The 16,908-nt window shown below is 43.0% G+C and overlaps 1 pseudogene; it reads right to left on the minus strand.

Annotated features, from left to right (window-relative positions):
• Positions 1-1,824: 1,824 nt before the first annotated feature.
• On the minus strand, positions 1,825-3,181 carry LOC116529762 (annotated as a pseudogene).
• Between the last annotated feature and the right edge of the window lie 13,727 nt (positions 3,182-16,908).

Consider the following 16,908-nt stretch of genomic DNA (forward strand, 5'->3'; position numbering starts at 1 on the left):
TTCAAGACCAGCCTGGCCAACATGGTGAAACCTCATCTCTACTAAAAAATATAAAAATTAGCTGGGCATAGTGACAGGTGCCTATAATCCCAGCTCCTCGGGAGGCTGAGGCAGGAGAATTGCTTGAACCTGGGAGGCAGAGGTTGCAGTGAGCCAAGATTGCGCCATTGCACTCCAGCCTGGGTGACAGAGCAAGACTCCATCTCAAAATAAATAAATAAAAATTAAAATAAATAAATTAATTAATGGCAGCCATTTTAGGCCAGGCACAGTGGCTCACGCCTGTAATCCCAGCACTTTGGAAGGCCGAGGCGGACGGATCATGAGGTCAAGAGATCGAGACCATCCCAATCAATATGGTGAAACCTCGTCTCTACTAAAAATACAAAAATTAGCTGGGCTTGGTGGTGCGTGCCTGTAGTCCCAGCTACTCAGGAGGCTGAAGCAGGAGAATCGCTTGAACCCAGGAGGTGGAGGTTACAGTGAGCTGAGATTGTGCCACTGCACTCCAGCCTGGCGACAGAGTGAGTCTCCATCTCAGAAAGAAAGAAAGAAAGAAAGAAAGAAAGAAAGAAACCTTTGTGCCTAGATATTCCTACCCCTTCTCCTTCAGATCCTAACTCACAGCCTTCTATGACTCCCCTGTTTAAGGTGGCAGGCCTCAAATCCAACATTGCCTAGCTCCTTTCTGACTTGATTTTCCTCCACAGCTCTTCTCATCGCCAGGCACATGACACAATGCACTCGTCTATTTTGTACGGCCTGTCTCCTTCCTCTCCTCCTCCACCCTCTCACTCACAAGGCCTGTAAAATCCACGGGGCAGGAACTTTTGTTGTGTTCACTGCTATATCCTTAGCTCCTAGAAAAGTGCTTGGTGCATAGGACACCTCAATAATTAACATGTGTCCCGGGCTCCCAAATCACCCCCAGGTTCGGGGCTTTACCAGGGGAACTCACAGGACCCAACATAGAGTCGTACTCATGGCTAAGATTTGTTACAGCGGGAGGAGGCCAGGCACAAGCAGCAAGGGAAAAGACACGTGGCGAAGTCCAGGCAAGTCAGACACAAGCTTCCAAGGATCCTTTCCCACTGGAATCACACAGGACACACTCAATTCCTCCAGCAGTAAGTTGTGACCAGAGGTCTGAAGTGTTGCTTGCCAGGGAAGCTCACTAGAGGCTTAGGACCTATGGTTTTTACTGGGGGCTGGTCATTAGATACCACCGCCCAGCACATACCCAAATTCCAGACCCCCAGAAGGAAAGCAGGTGTTTGGCCGAAACCATATTGTTTGTGCAGTTTAGGCACAGTGAGTCCTTATCAGTTCTGGGAACGGCGGGAACCCTCCCCAAATCCAAATTCCTGGACGCCAGCCAAGGGCCAACTTTGCAAGGAGGCCTTTCTAAAGACAGCAATCTCAGACCTGCCATGCCAACTCTGCACAGTGTGTTAAAATAATTTCTTAATTTTTAGTTGTCAAAAATGAAACATTTTAGAGAACAAGAGCAAGATAAAGCCAATTAAAGAAAATGTTTCATTTTTTGCACATTGGAATTATGGTGATAAATTTGATCTTGCTTATACACACACAAACACTGTTTGCAGATTTTTAAAGTAGCCTGGACTGGTAAGAAGATGTGGGCAGAACCGCATACATTGCTTGGATCGTATACATTTTAGGATCTATTTCAGAAAGAAATGGGAAGAAGCAAAATCTAGTTGGGATGAGTGTCTATCGGATAGAGTGGAACCTGAGACTGCCTTTATTATTTTTATTTGAATATAAAGTTTTATTTAGAATGCAGGATTAACGGAATGATGATAAACTATTACTCAAGTCTGTACCAAGAAGCACATCATCTTCAAAACGTGTTGTTTTTCACAAGCAATTTACACATAGCAGTATTATTATTTAGTACTAGTGGCGAACACGACATTTTGATTCTTCAGCATTGGGGCACTTAGTAACAGCAAAATGATTTATAGTCAGACAGAGGAAAGCAATTCTAAAGCAATTCCTTTGTTTTCCCTGCCAGTTCCTTTGCAGTAAGATCCATCTTCTTACACGAGGAATCATTAAAAGAGAGAGCTTCAACAAACTTCCAGGTTTTATTCTTGAATACAGCAGAGAATGAGTAGAATGATGATCGGGAATACCATAGGCGCTACTATCAGAGATAACCCCCGTGGACACAGACTCTCCCTATGGGGCTCCACGCCAGACTCCTCTGATGTAGTTGGTGATGGCTCTTGCAGTGGGCATCACCCTGGATGATTTTCGAGCCTCGATGACAGCAGCACCATACTGCTGCACAGCTGTGAATTCTCCCTGGGGCCGGCTGTCATCTTTCTGAGCTTCAAAACAACTACCTTGGCTTGGTTGACATCTGGATACTGAGTCAAGAAATGATTTCCCCAGGTAACAATATTCTTTACATTGTCAGCAGTCACACCAGGTTTAAGAGTAATTTGAGTTTTAGTTTGGTTGTAATCCAAACAAGTCAGGCAATTGAAATTTTCCTTGAAGACGGATGGAGCCAAATTGGAGGCAGTCAGGCAGTTGGTATTGGCTGGGTTTCCCATAACAATAACCTTAACGAACTTCTTGTCATATTTCTCCAAGGCTGCACCCGGCCGTTTGAAGATTTTTACATTTTCAGTAAATCTTTTCTCTCTCCACCTTTCCTTCTTGGCACAGAACCCAAGAGAATGGCCACATCCAGGTGTTTGAGGGCAACTTCTTGATTTGCTTGGATGACATCTTTCAGGAGGGGAAGGGCACAGTCTTGCTGTTCCGTTAGTACGCTGTTCAGGACAACAAGTATGGCGGTGATATCCAACGGCACAAGAATGATAGGCTAGTCTTTACCAAAGACAGATGCATTTCTAATACTGTGTAGCAGTGAATATATGATTCGATCAGCTGCCCCTGTCACAAGGACTGGGATTGGTTCAGACATAATGGGGAACTGAGTGACAATTTTATCACTTACAAAGTGAGCCTCAGGGAGTCGGGTTACCTCTACTGCACAACTGACTTGTGACAACCTTTAGCACAATATATTTGTATTTCTTTCTGGTTTTGCTTTTTGAATACCCAGTGCTCAGAAAAGTAGCTGGCACATACAAAAAGCTGCAAACACATTTGTACAGCAGATAAATGATACTACTATAGATGCTAAAAATGATTCCATTTCATAGGCATATGAGTAAATTGAACTTATATCAAAAACAAATGTGACAGATGTGGCGATGCTGACTACAACTTGAAGATTGGTATTAGAGCTACTGTGACAAAACAGGTTAAAATATATTTATTGTATGATACTTAGATATGTTGGAATTGTAAGTAAACGGTCAGCATTGCTACATATGGTTGGTTAAGCTAAAACAAGAGAGAGAAACACACACACACACACCCCCCAGTGAAAAACGTCTGCGGTTGTGTGGAATTGGGGCAGGAGAATCCCTAGTTCTCTGAATCTAGACCTGCTTAGAGCAGTCTTCCTCAATGCGAGATTGTCATCATAATATTGACACTGTAGGGAAACTTCTCAGGATAGAAGTTCCTGGGAAGCTTAAGCCAAAATCATTTTTCAAGTTATAAGACCAGTAAAAAAAAAAAGCTGGTTTACTGAAGTCTGAGATGAGACAGGTAGGAGAGATTTAAGAAAAGTATTTAAAGTCTTGATTTGAATAGATCTTGTGGTTTTAGAACTTTTTCCCATAAAAGCTTCTTTCTTATAAATGTTACATATGTTTTGCCTTCTATTTTTAGAGCATTATTTGGGTGGAATATGGGACATTGCTTTAACTTGTGATGATAATTAGCATGACCTTTATATATACATAAATGTATTTGCATATGTGCATAAACATACATGTGCATATTTTAATCTCCCATTACTGGTTAAACCTGGTTACTTTCTACTAGCTTATGAAAAATACAAAATTTATCCGTAAATTGTGGAGAGAGTGAAACAACTCACTTTAGAGGGGTGACATTAACCCATTCTCATGCAGGCAAATTCAACTCTGCTTCACACTTGTGGTCTCGTGGCTGACGTGATCTTTAACGACATTTTCATGTTCAACAGTAAAAGGAAGAAGAAACAGTCTTGTGAAAGACACCAGCAATGTGATGAAACACTTAGGAGTTCTGCATTTCCGCGTAAAGTCACTATCCCTCTAAAATATTACTATGGAAGTTCTCCTAGGCAAATATTGACTCAACACATAAAGGGACCTCAATCATGTTTCTCGATTTAGGATTTGAAAATGAACACTAAACAATTGTTCTGGGCTATAGCACAATGAGACATTTCTAGAGCTTCAGAGATAAGTCAGTTCTTTAGAGACCCAGATGTAATTTCTCACTGTGCATACACACTGGCGAAGTAGGTCCAGAGATTTTAAGGCATTTGCATAAGATCACATGACAAGCTCTGGGCCAGTGGAAGAGCCATGCCTGCTACTTTTAGAATTCTCTCCAAGTTATCCTACTGCTTTCTTCAGTCTCTAGAGAAGGAATTCAGGCATTAAGCACACACTATGTATATATTAATACAGCAGGCATGTCCAACCTTTCCTCTTCCCTGGCCCACATTGGAAGAAGAATTGTTTTGGGCCACGCGTAAAATACGGCAACACTAATGATAGCTGATAAGCTGAAAAAAAAATTTCAAAAAACATCTTATAATGTTTTAAGAAAGCTTATGAATTTGTTGTTGGGCCACATTCAAAGCCATCCTTAGCAGCATGTGTGTGGCCTGTGGGCCGTGGGTTGGACAAGCTTGATATTCAATAATCTAGAAGCTTCTGAATTAATACAGGTTCGATCAGGAAATCATTTTATGCCTCTTAGGCTGAGGTGGGTTAGGCTTGGCTGTAGGATGGCATTTTTTAGGTTGTACTCAAGAAACAGCCGGGAAAGTATACCCTCAGTTGGTTTTGCCATGAAACCCAGTAATCTTGGAATGTCCACTGGAACTCTGGAAACTTTGGATATTAGCTCTATGAGAATCATAGCAATTTTGGGGTCTGTATTTTTCTCAGATAATACTGCTTTGTAACAAGCCTGCCTTCCTCTGGTCTGCAGACTACCCTGAGCCAGCTGGTGAGCCTAAAATATCACGCCGGCCCATCCAATTCGAATTTAGGGCAGAAGTTTGAATTTAGTTGCAAGTAATACATTAAAACGTGAAGAATGTTTTTGGTGTATAGCTATATATTTTGAAAGAACTGGTGGGTTGCTTGTGCTTGGGGATTCTCAATGACATGTGACTCCAAAAACAGAACATGGTGGCCCTGTCTTCAAGGCTGACTGAAGTGACAACATAGTCGCCCAGTTAGAGCTGCTGCTGACAGGTGCCCACCCAGACTTGTGGGAGCGCAGCTTGTCCCCTAGATCTGCCTGCAGGCTTTGTGGACACGCCCCCAACCTCCCTTGCATGCTCAGTACTCCCCAGGGGGGAGCAGTGAGACACAGAATCTCTAGTCATTTTTGGCCAGCAATCTAATGGAAGGTGGCATTTAAGTTTACTGTGTTTCGCTCGTACATCATGAGTACAAGTCCACTCTGAGCATAACCTTAGCAGCATAGCAGAAGGTATACCTACTCCTGGCCCTACCTCCAAACTGAGAAAATTAGTGTGGTTCATAAATAAACCTCTGGTTTCATGTTTGGGATCAACCGCCTGTCCCCACCCTCACTCCTACCCCCACCAAATCAGCCTGGTACTTTTCCAACAAATGATTGCTATAATACAATACTTCTTTAACCCAATGTTCTTAATCCGAGGAAGCAGTAAGACAATTATCATGAAGACTCTTGTTTCTTTAGGTAGCATGATGCCTAATCCATTTTTAGGATACAATAAGAGTGTGTTCTTATTGGGTTTTCTTACCAAGACTCAAAGAAGTCAACAAAATTCTGTCATTGTTGCTGCCTCTACCCACTGCCCCCTGTGCCGCCCTGCATAACCAACTATTCTAATTAATTTAAGGAAATTAATGTCTACAGTTGCTAGAATTAACAGTGGCCGGAATGAAGGGGAAAATCTCTTGTTAGCTCCTATTGTGTCAATCGCTGTTTTTAATTTAGCAGTAATAAAACTCTGCCCCAGTTGGAGAACCATGACCCTCACCATCTGGTATGGTAATTCACAAAACCTCTAGCTGGGACACTCCCAGCATCCAGGTGTTGAAATAGAATCACGCTGGGACCAGATCCCTTGGCCCATGCTCCAGAGACCCAGGGTCAAAAGCAAAGGAAAACACTGAACATCAGAATGATGCCATCCCCTGAGAAGAAAGTAGTTTATCTGTTATGTGCTTTCCCAGACATCTGGCAGAGCATCTGTGGGGTGGAGGTCTGTGGAACCATGGACTATCAAGTCTGTTATTTTCCATTTACAAAACAGAAAAGAAAAACGGAAATGACCACGTGGATGCTTCTGTGATCTGGATACTCATATCACAAGTACTATTTGGCATTTTATGGCTGCCAAAGAAAGATAATCTGTCACCCATTTAGTCCCACAGAGGAAAGCATTCTCATGGTGAATAAGATAAATGGAAAGAATTTATCCTTATATATCCCATGTTAGGTTGAAGTCAATGATGAATTAACATAGTTAAAACTCACCTTGGAAGGCTTCCACCTCGTTAACTACCACTTAACTATCTATCCACATATATTTGTGACAACAAATATATATGTTTTAGAAAACTTCTCAGTGCCTAGGTTTTATCTATCTATTTATTTATTTATGCATTTATTTATTTTGAGACGGAGTCTTGCTCTCTTGCCCAGGCTGGAGTGCAGTGGCACCGTCTTTGCTCACTGCAACCTCCGCCTTCTGGGTTCAAGTGATTCTCCTGCCTCAGCCTCCCGTGTAGCTGGGATTACAGGTATGCACCACCATGCCCGGCTAATTTTTGTATTTTTAGTAGAGACTGGGTTTCACCATATTGGTGTGTCTGGTCTCGAACTCCTGACCTCAAGTGATCCACCTACCTCAGCCTCCCAAAGTGCTGGGATTACAGGCATGAACCACTGCGCCCGGCCATGCCTAGGTTTTAAATGCTTGTTTAAAGATCTTTATACTTTCTCTACATGCTAAATTTTAGTCAATTCCACCTTAGGATAAAGCCATAAATTTCAGTAATATATCAGACCAAATGAGGAAACATCTCAGTTTTAAGACAATAGTTCCAGTCTTTTACTTTCAAATAATACTTTTTAAAGGGAAATATTTTTGTGCTTCCAGATGTTTTATTATGTGTTGTTATAAAAATCATAGTCTCATTTTCTTATAAGTTTTATCATACAAAAACAGTAAAAGCAACAATAGCCCAGCTTCCTTTATAACTAAAATAACACAGATTTTATATTCTTCTTTTAGACATTTCATTTTGGCATACAAACAATACATCTAACATTTAAAGTATGTTAAAATTGCTGTATTTTCCATTAATATAATATTTTTTTTGATTGGAATCCATGTTGGTACCTGCCATTTAAGATAATAGCCGGGCCGGACGCGGCGGCTCACGCCTGTAATCCCAGCACTTTGGGAGGCCGAGGCGGGTGGATCACGAGGTCAAGAGATCGAGACCATCCTGGTCAATATGATGAAACCCCGTCTCTACTAAAAATACAAAACATTAGCTAGGCATGGTGGCGCGTGCCTGTAATCCCAGCTACTCAGGAGGCTGAGGCAGGAGAATTGCCTGAACCCAGGAGGCGGAGGTTGAGGTGAGCCGAGATTGCGCCATTGCACTCCAGCCTGGGTAATAAGAGCGAAACTCTGTCTCAAAAAAAAAAAAAGATAATAGTCATATTACTATTATCTTAAAGATCTCTGAGTGCTAGAGAAAACTAAGTAAGACACGTCTTTGAATAAACTAAGTATAGCAACATCAAAACTCAACTTTTAACTCTCATTGTTGTAGTTAACAAGTCTCAGCAAAAGCTTTGGCTCTCTTGTTCCCCATGCTATATCTACGGCAAGCAAGACGTTTAACCTACCAGACGTGACACACCTGTTAGTCTTCTCCTGGTCTTTGAGTCTGACCTTTGAAGCAAGCTTAACCTGCAGCTGTGCAGCCCTAATCCTCTGCAGGCTGACTTCATTCTTGTGATTTACATCAGATGTTGTCTAACTGGGCTCAATGATTAGAGAAAGTGCATTGTTTATGTCTTCACTTGATCCGAATGTTTTGGTGTCAATGTGCCCCCTCTTAAGGGCTCTGAACAATTTACAATAACCCAGTAAGATATGAATGGGAAATACAAGTGCATTGCTGTTTCCAGAAAAACCTGTGCTTTATCGCCTTTTATTCTCACCTCATAATTACAAAGAAAGGCTGAATAACCCCGTACCAGTTCAACAAATCAGTAATGCAGACACCATGGCCTACTTACCTTTGATTATCTGCAAGAAGAGATCATGTTAACAGCAATGAAAATGGGTATACACGATTAATTTGGGAAGTTGAGCCCCTTATTTCTGTATATCTTTTAAGGCAACTTGTCAGTGAGGGTAATTGTCACAGGCTTTGGGGTCATTGCTGATCCTGACAAAATTTAAAATCTGCTGCAAGCACCTGTTCATCATCCCAGGCCCTCACAATGTGCTCACAATTCAGACTCGAAAAACTTTATTAAAGCAATTTGATTACTTTCAAATGATGTTTGATTGTTCACGCATGCAAATAATTTTATATGCTTCATGTCCTGTATATTTTTCTTTCCACATAGGCGAGCCTATCCACCAAAAAGAAAATATAGGAATGAAAGTGTGGCAATGTGTGCTAACCTTGGAGTGTTGATGAACACCATCAACTCTTACTCTTACCCATCCTGATCTCAAGCCAAACTATTCATGCAAATGGTCGAGCAGGTTTCAATCACGATCCCATATGATTCAGTCCTAGAACTTCCTGCTAGCTGCATGGGGCAGTGTTGGAAGTGCATTTCTTGGAGAAAATTTTCTATGTCCCTGCCACTATCCCTCAGTGCAGGAGGCGAGACAGAGCACAAAGGGAAGAAGATGTGGAAGCAGTCGTGGACAATGCGAGGCTCCTCTCTGAAACTTGTCAAGGCAAAAAGAGGAAGATAAGCTTTCATCCAGGCTGCTTCCCGGCACTGTTGTGCTGTCAATGGGGCAGTGGCCCAAGTGATGCTTAGAGCAGGTTAACTGAACTTAGATTCTCTCCACGAAATACTCTCATGTCCCCGCTACACCTTTGCCAAGACAATGGGTGAGAGGGATTCTGGGGCACTGTGGAAATCAAACACCACAAAGAGAAAGAATGCCTGCTTCTTTGCTGTCCTTTGTGTTATGGTTTGAATCATGGTCCCCAAAGATGTGTTAAAGTCCTAACTCCCAGACCAATGAGTGTGACCTTATTTGGAAAGTCTTTGCAGATATAATCATTTTAAGATGAGTTCATGTATTAGTCCATTCTCATGCTGCTAACAAAGGCATGCCTGAGACTGGCTAATTTATAAAGGAAGGAGGTTTCATGGACTCACAGTTCTGCATGGCTGGGGAAGACTCAGGAAACTTACAATCACAGTGGAAGGGAAAGCAAACATGTCCCTCTTCACATGAGAACAGCAAGGAGAAGTGCAGAGCAAAGCGGGGGAAAGCTCCTTATGAAATCATCAGATATCATGAGAACTCACTCACTATCATGAGAACAGCATGGAGGTAGCTGCCCCCCACGATTCAATCACCTTCCACTGGGCTCCTCCCATGACATGTGGGGATTATGGGAATTACAATTCAACATGAGATTTGGGTGGGGACACAGCCAAACCATATCAATTCACAACAGATTAGAATGTGAAATGGAATTCAAAGACAGATGTTCTTAGAAAAAGAGAAAGCAGACACAGACATGCACAAGGAAGAAGATGTGAAGATGGAGGCAGACCTTGGGCTGATGCAGCTGCATGCCTACCAAGGAATGCCATGGACTGCCAGCAACCCCTAGAAGGTGGGTGAGAAGGAAGCAGATTCTCCCTAAGAATCTCCAGAAGGAACCCACCCTGCCAACAGCTTCATTTCAGACTTCTTGCCCCCAGGACTGTGAGAGACTAAGTTTGCTGTTTTAAGCCACCCAGTTTGTGGTGCTTTGCTTGGCATTCCCAGCAAATGGATATGCCCTGCCACGCAGCAAGGCAGTAATTATGCTCTGCTTCCTCCCTGTCCTTCCCAGAATAGAGGCTGGAGGACAGCGGACCATGGTAGATCCCAGTGATGTTCACAGTTGAAGAGTGGAGTTCGGCTTCTCAAGTCTCTCTCTGGATGGGCACAAACCACCACCGCAATAGTAGAGCCACCATTCATTGAGTGTATGCTATATGCCTGGCTCCTGTATCACATGTGACTGAAGACAACAACACAGTGAGGCTGCCCAGATCTCACAGAAGAGGAAGCCCAGGCTCAGATTCAGTCCCTTGCCCACATCACAGAGTTTGAAGATGGAGAAGCTCAAATAGGGACTCCAACACCACACCTCTACAAAAGACTACCTTCTTCCCCTCCTCCTACTTTCTCTCCTCCTCCTCCTTCCTTTTTTTGACAGGGTCTGGCTCTGTTGCCCAGGCTGGAGTGCAGTGACACAATCTTGGTTCACTGCAACCTCTGCCTCCCAGGCTCAAGCCATCCTCCCACAACAGCCTCCTGAGTCATTGAGATTATAGGAATGCACCACCATGCCTGGCTAATGGTTTTGTATTTTTCTGTAGAGATGGGAGTCCCGCTTTTTTTGCCCGGGCTGGTCTTGAACTCCTGAGCTCAAGTGAAGCACCTGCCTCAGCCTCCCAAAATGCTGGGATCACAAGTGTGAGCCACTGTGCCAGCCCCAATAGTATTAAAATATTTAATGCCTTGTCACATAGTGGCACAAGGAGGTGTTTTCTGAAGAGGCTGTCAACTTTTTCTTTAAGTGTCTGCAATTTAACTCAGTGGTCTTTAAAAACGTTTGCCTCAATTCCATTTTTAGGGAATCACAGAGAAAATGGAAAGGTAGTAAAGGAAACTAGTTGTTGAATTGGGAAAGGCCATAAAGAGGACTCAGAGAGTGGTGGTGACATTTTTACATTTCTTTATTTGGTTGACATTTTAAATCACGCTCATCACATTTTCTGTGAAATGTGAATGATTTAGCTGTAGCAATTAAAACGAATGAGCTAAGAGGCTATTTGGTCAGTGAATAAGTGGGTAACAAGTAAGTCTAAATCCACATTGAATGTTTTAGAGGCTCAGCCTTTGCTGTACATGATCTTGTTTCTCTCTCCAAGCCCCTAGTTTGTCTTGTAAGGACAATGAACTTGACCCACCCCAAAAAGGTATGCTTTTGACTCGAAACACTGGCAAATAAAGCCAAGAAGTAACAGCTGTATGTAGAGATATGAAGATTGTAAATCTTTGGGCTTAAAGGGCATCTATTCCTGCTGTGCCTGCCTCAAACATATTTTGAAACCAAAGGTAATAAACAACCTCTGAGTGTCCATGCATATGCATGTGGCATCCCCTGCATGTTTAATTAACTGCACATATGCCTTGTGCAGAGGCCATAGATGTGCCTTCACTTGTATCTGAACTGTCCCTAACTAAAACAAAGCTGTGAGAGATGCTGAGGTTCAGGACTGTGGGAAGTCTTGAGCTCCTCTGAGGAGTCCGTCTTTGGCCTCACCACATCCCTGGCTGAACATACTCTCTGGAAGGAATTATGTGGTTTGTTAGCAGTGTCATTCTGAGTGTCATCTAGAATATTCTTGAGTCAGAGTCTGTGGACTGTCTCCCAACCTCTGAGTTCACTTCCTCTTCGTCCTGGGTATTATACTGGACTACATTTCCCAGTCTCCTCTGCAATTAGCTGTGGTCATGCAACTGAGTTGTAACCCACAAAGTGTGGGTGGAAGTGATGTGAGCCATTCTAAGCTACAGTTTTTAAAAAGCTAATGTTTCTTCTCCATATTCTTTTATTTTTTGGCAGATGGATCTAGTCTGAGAGAAGGCCCTAGAGGATGGTGGACCAGAATGTGCAAGGAGCCTGGGTCTCTGAGTCACCATGTGGAGGAGAACCACTCATCAACCAGGTGCAGACAGTTAAGCGAGCAGTGAGTGAGGAACAGACTTTCCTTGTGTTAAGCCATTGAGATTTGGGGACTATTTTAAATGTATTTTAAAATCATAACCTAGCTACTCAAAGAATAGTTCATGAATTGGTGCTGATTCATGAGCACTTTATTACTAGTCCACCACAGGAGAAGCATAGTAATTTGAGAGTAAGCATTAAAAAGCTTTTATAGGCTGGGCACGGTGGCTCACGCCTGTAATGCCAACACTTTGGGAAGCTGAGGTGGGTGGATCATGAGGTCAGGAGTTCAAGACTAGCCTGGCCAAGATGGTGAAACCGTATCTCTACTAAAAATGCAAAAATTAGCCAGGCATGGTGGCAGGTGCCTGTAATCCCAGCTACTGAGGAAGCTGAGGCAGGGAATTCCTTGAGCCCGGGAGGCACAGGTTGCAGTGAGTCAAGATGATGCCATCGCACTCCAGCCTGGGCAACAAGAGCAAAACTCCATCTCAAAAAAAAAAAAAAAAGAAGAAGAAGCAGCTTTTATAATAGTTGCTACTACCATGATACCTAAGTGTCATGAGCGGATTCATCTCGTTGAGCAGGGTATAACCGGGTTGAGTACTGATGGGCTCCTGTAGTGAGTTGCATATGGTGTAAGTGACATACTACACATGGGCAATGAGCGCGATCACAAATTCAAAGTGAGAGCTCCCTACAACTGTGTGAGAAACGCTAGTCTGGCCTACTATGAATACAAGCCAGCAACTGAGACTGCTGTAGGTCACCCCGACTTTCTGCCTTTACCTATGGTACTGTCCATCTACTGCTAGAAACCTGCTGATGCTACCTCTAAATATTTACTGAACACACATTCTCCCCATCCCCGCTGCCCCAGCCTTTGCTTGGGCCCCATGCTCTCTGACAAGGATTATGACTGATTAACTCTCTGCTGCTTCTCCTTCTTATCCAACCCCAAGACTGTCACCAGACTGATCCCTGCAAATGTAAATCTGACTGGAGCATACTCTACTTGTAATCCTTCTACAGCTTCCATTGCTTCGAAAACAACTTTGACTTCCAACTGGATATTATCTGAAATTTTAGCCTCATCTGCTGCTGCTCTCTCCCTTGCAAGCTGTGCTCCAGCGACAGCTGAAATTTCATAAGTGTGCCATACTGAATCGTGTCTCTGTGGACCTGGGCTTGCTCTCGTCTCTGCCTAGAGTCTCTTCCTTCCTTCCCTCTAAAACCCAATGAAAAACATCTTCATACTTTAATAGCAGCTGAAGTTCCCAGAAATCGTCTTTGAGCTATTTCTCCCAAGTAAAATTAAGCTGTCTTTTCTCTGTACTTCTCTTACATATCCTTCCATTATTTTGCTTGCCATATGGTACTTATTTTAATGTTTCCTTATCTCACCCCACGGAGCTTTATTTATATGGCACTGGGCATGGGGTCTGGCCCACAAAAAGCAATCTGTCAGTGTTGAGTAAATGAATGAATGAGTAAATGCAGGTGATAATAAACAACTTGACTCATCAACTGGCTTTGCCCTTGCCCTCACTCTTGCCATTTAGGCAAGCAAGGGTCTGCCTCATATTAACGTCCTTCTAATTTGTAATGTAAATGGAACAACACAGGTAGGTATTGGTAACAGCAGAGACTTGAAAAAAGAACAGTAGCTGGAATCAGCAGCTCTTTATACCGCTTTTGTTCACACTTCCATGCTTTGGATTTATGAAGGTGTTAAGTAAGCTTTTAAAATCTTCTGAAGATCTACATTAGTACACACTCCTGCTGCTAGTGAATTTCTTTTTAATGTGGCTTTTCCCATTCCCCCAAACAAACAAACAAACAAAAAAACTACATTCAGGAAGAAATGAGTTGGACATCCTCCAGCCTGGTGACAGCCAGGTGACAGCTCCATCTGAATTCATACCACTTTTTACAAGTGTTCTATTTTGAGTACAACCTAAGCCCTCCTCCTCACCACCTTTCTGGAAATTGTTTTGCAGTCTACAAAGAAAAGAATCCTTGGACTCAAAAGTTTATAAACACACAATACAAACTCTAGTACATATTTTGAGGCCAGATTCAAACATACTTTTTTTTTTTTTTTTTTTTTTTAAGATGGAATCTTGCTCTGTCGCCCAGGCTGGAGTGCAGTTGTGTGATCTTGGCTCACTGTAACCTCCGCCTCCTGGGTTCAAGCGATTCTTGTGTCTCACCCTCCTGAGTGCAGGGATCACATGTGTGCACCCCCATGCCCGGCTAATTTTTGTATTTTTAGTAGAGATGGGGTTTCACCATGTTGGTCAGACTCGTCTCAAACTCCTGACTTCAAGTGATCCACCTGCCTTGGCTCCCAAAGTGCTGGGATTACAGGTGTGAGCCACCACACCAGCCTCAAAAGTACATTTTGAAATCAAAGGTAATAAACAAAGTGAGGTATGTGTCTGAAAAGGGATTCAGATATACATTCAGAAGAAAGGGAGTCATAGTATTTGTTGAACAAAGGACCTATGCCCTTGAGGGAGTAAAATGTCAGAAATATTTTTGTTAACCGTGTTTTAAATATTTATAATATATGATATGTGTTATCGAGTTATTTTGATTACAGAGGGGCTGGTTTCCCTCATCATTGCCCTAAGAGACACACAGAAGGGTGGATAAAGAGAGAAGAGGGGAAGGAGAGCCTTCCTCCTAGGGAGCAGCAAACTATAGCTGTAAGCAAAGGAAAGACTATTGCACACTGCAGTGGGAACCAGCCTGGAGGTTTTCAAGTTCCTGCCAATATTCCTGATGCTGTCCACCCAGTTCCCCCATACGTCGTTGTGGTCTTGATTCAGTCACTTGTGCATGCCACTTGCTCTCTTAGGCTGATGCTACCAGCAGGCTTTGGAAACTATGGCTCCCTCCAGACTTTCTGAGGTCTTAAACAGTATCCAAAATTTGCAGAAGAGTCAGTTTTTTTGTTTGTTTGTTTTTAGGGTACAATGAAAAAAACATTTGAATAAAGTTATTTTTCACTCATTCCAATGTCAATATCTGAAGTGTGGAACATTATAAATCAAGTTGACATTGACCTCACAGATGACCAACATCTTTCATGATTTTGCATATGAAAGAACTTTGTGTTTCGACTGAGACCTGTCCCCGGAGGTCAGGGGTCAGGGGTGGAATTTCCCACGTGTCATGTCATGTTGGTGCTCACAGAGCTTCAGATTTTGGTGCATTTCAAATTTCAGATGTTTGGATTAGGGATGGTCAACCTCTGGTGGCCTGTTTTGTTACAATCGACGAATAGAGATTTAGGTGAGAAGATGCCTGGATTCTCTTTTGTGAGTCCCAGATGGGTGTTTAACACATTAACAGTTGTTTTATCAATGGGTTCTTAAGTTTAAAAGAGGAATGGTCACCTGCCCCCTCACCAAGATTCAAGTTGAACATATGACCTGGTCTTCTGTCAACCACCAGGAGCCTGTAGCTTCTGCTCAGGCTGATAAGTCCCTGAGGCATATTCTGTCATTTCTAGCTCTACACCTTTGAACTTGATGGGATTCTAAGAAATGCCATTTTAAAGATGGTTTGCGGCTTGGCATGGTGGTTCACATCTGTAATTCCAGCACTTTGGGAGGCTGAGGAGGGTGGATCGCCTGAGGTCAGGAGTTCAAGACAAGCCTGGCCAACATGGTGAAATCCCGTCTCTACTTAAAAAAAAAAATTAGCTGGACGTGGTGGTGGGCAACTGTAATCCCAGCTACTTGGGAGACTGAGGCAGGAGAATCGCTTGAACCCAGAGGGTGGAGGTTGCAGTGAGCTGAGATCACACCACTGCACTCCAGCCTGGGCAACAAAAGCAAAACTTCGTCTCAAAAAAACAAACAAAAAACCCAAAAACAAAATCTTTTGGGGGGTAATTCAATAATTTTTCTTAAACGATACTCTTTGTCTTTTAACTCTCTCTCTTTTTTTTTCTTTTTGGGACAGAGTCTTGCTCTGTCACCCGGGCTGGAGTGCAATGGTATGATCTCGGTGATCGTGGCTCACTGTAACCTCTGCCTCCTGGGTTCAAGTGATTCTCCTGCCTCGGCCTCCTGAGTAGCTGGGATTATAGGCGTGCACCGCCATGCCTGGCTAATTTTTGTATTTTTAGTAGAGATGGGGTTTCACCTTGTTGGTGAGGGTGGTCTTAAACTTCTGACCTCGAGTGATCCACCCACCTCGGCCTCCCAAAGTGCTGGGATTACAGGCGTGAGCCACTGCACCCGGTCCTTAACTCTATCTTTTATCAGAGCTCCATGTCTTTCAGTAATATATGATACTGCTCATTCTGCAACAGGCCTCACTTCCCTTTCTTCTCCTTCGAGGCTTTAGGGTTATCTTTGAGTCATCTGTGGTCAGCCAAGAAGAAACGAACAATTTATTGTATTTTGAAAGAGCAACATGCTTTGAAATTCTGGACCCCGCAACTGACATTTTGCAGCTTGTTCTCCCAATCCCAACCTCAGAAACAGCTTCCCATCGAGCTCATACAGACCTTTTCTCCCACTGTAAGGGGGCAGGGGTCAGGCTAGGGGTGTTGGTAAATAGTGACCCTTCTCGCCAAGGTGCCAAGCACTGTCATTTTTTAATATCTATGCAGTGAGAAGGCATGACTTAAAAGCTAGGCGAACAAGAATAAAAATTTCTCTGCTCACTCAAAGAAAGTGCTACTGTACAACCAATGCAGCTGCAGATGGTCCCTAATTCATTAAATGATTGTGTTCTAGAAGCTCAACATATACACATGCATCAGTAGAGC

Source organism: Sapajus apella, unplaced genomic scaffold (genome assembly GCF_009761245.1).
Source record: "Sapajus apella isolate SASKATOON/1434 unplaced genomic scaffold, GSC_monkey_1.0 scaffold63, whole genome shotgun sequence".
Taxonomy (NCBI): Eukaryota; Metazoa; Chordata; class Mammalia; order Primates; family Cebidae; genus Sapajus; species Sapajus apella.